Source organism: Bison bison, unplaced genomic scaffold (genome assembly GCF_000754665.1).
Source record: "Bison bison bison isolate TAMUID 2011002044 unplaced genomic scaffold, Bison_UMD1.0 scf7180017864527, whole genome shotgun sequence".
NCBI classification, from domain to species: domain Eukaryota; kingdom Metazoa; phylum Chordata; class Mammalia; order Artiodactyla; family Bovidae; genus Bison; species Bison bison.
The window spans coordinates 163,483-165,326 of record NW_011495078.1 but is presented as its reverse complement, the minus strand read 5'-3'; positions in this window follow the sequence as shown (position 1 = coordinate 165,326).

Below are 1,844 nucleotides of genomic sequence, written 5' to 3'. Positions count from 1 at the left end.
ATTTTTCTGGAGTTGAGCTGTAGGAGTTGCTTGTGTATTTTTGAGATTAGTTGTTTGTCAGTTGCTTCTATTTGTTATTATTTTCTCCCATTCTGAAGGCTGCCTTTTCACCTTGCTAATAGTTTCCTTTGTTGTGCAGAAGCTTTTAAGTTTAATTAGGTCCCATTTGTTTATTTTTGCTTTTATTTCCAATATTCTGGGAGGCGGGTCATAGAGGATCCTGCTGTGATGTATGTCGGAGAGTGTTTTGCCTACAGTGATGCTTCTTAAGGCCCACTTGACTTTGTCTTCCAGGATGTCTGGCTCTAGGTGAGTGATCACACCATCGTGGTTATCTGGGTCATGAAGATCTTTTTTGTACAGCTCTTCCGTGTATTCTTGCCACCTCTTCTCAATATCTTCTGCTTCTGTTAGGTCCATACCACTTCTATCCTTTATCGTGCTCCTCTTTGCATGAAATGTTTTCTTGGTATCTCTAATTTTCTTGAAGTGATCTTTAGTCTTTCCCATTCTATTTTTTCCTCTATTTCTTTGCCAAGGAAGCCTTTTTTTCTGATCTCCGAGGAAGGTTTTCTTATCTCTCCTTGCTATTGTTTGGAACTCTGCATTTGAATGGGTATATCTTTCCTTTTCTCCTTTGATTTTCACTTCTCTTCTTTACTCAGCTATGTGTGAGGCCTTCTCAAACAACCATTTTGTGTTTTTGCACTTCTTTTTCTTAGGTATCATCTTGATCCCTGCCTTCTGTACAATGTCATGAACCTCCGTGCATACTTCCTTAGGCACTCTGTCTATCAGATCTAATCCCTTGAATCGATTTGTCCCTTTCCCTGTATGATTGTAAGGGATTTGACTTAGGTCATAGCTGAATGGTCTAGTGGTTGTCCCTACTTTCTTCAATTTAAGTCTGAATTTAGCAAGTGAATTTGGCAAGTGGATTTGGATAATAATTGTCACCTCTTTTTTTTTTTTTAAAGTGAACCACTTTCTCTACTCTTTTGAGATTTGCTTCAGTGTTGCATGAAGAATGATGATGTCAAGGTTCTTGGTTAAGTCATGTTCCTGGTTTTAGTTTCCAATTTTCAAAGTAATTTGTGGGTGACCTTGAACCACTCATTTTGTGTCATTCATCCAGTTAATTTTTAGGATGAAGTATCTGACCTCCAAGATCACTTCTGGCTCATAATCTCCCCAAATCTTGATTCTTTTGGAGAATTTAAAGCAATTTTGCTATTTGCATAAAATTCAGGATAGTTCTGTAAAGCACTTTAAAAAATGGATCTCATTCATACATTTATTTATATATCTATCAATTTTTTTATAGTTAAGCAATGGCATCCCACTCCAGTACTCTTGCCTGGAAAATCCCATGGAAGGAGGAGCCTGGAAGGCTTCAGTCCATGGGGTCGCTGAGGGTCGGACACGACTGAGCGACTTCACTTTCACTTTTCACTTTCATGCATTGGAGAAGGACATGGCAACCCATTCCAGTGTTCTTGTCTGGAGAATCCCAGGGACAGGGGAGCCTGGTGGGCTGCCGTCTATGGGGTCACACAGAGTCAGACACGACTGAAGTGACTTAGCAGCAGCAGTAGCAAGCCTCTTTTAATTTCATAGCTGCAGTCACCATCTGCAGTGATTTCCGAGCCCCCCAAAATAAAGTCTGCCGCTGTTTCCACTGTTTTCCCATCTATTTGCCATGAAGTGATGAGGCCAGAAGCCATAATCTTAGTTTTCTGAATGTTGAGCTTTAAGGTAGCTCTTACACTCTCCTTTTTCACTTTCATCAAGAGGCTCTTTAGTTCTTCCTTTCTGCCATAAGGATGGTGTCATCTGCATATCTG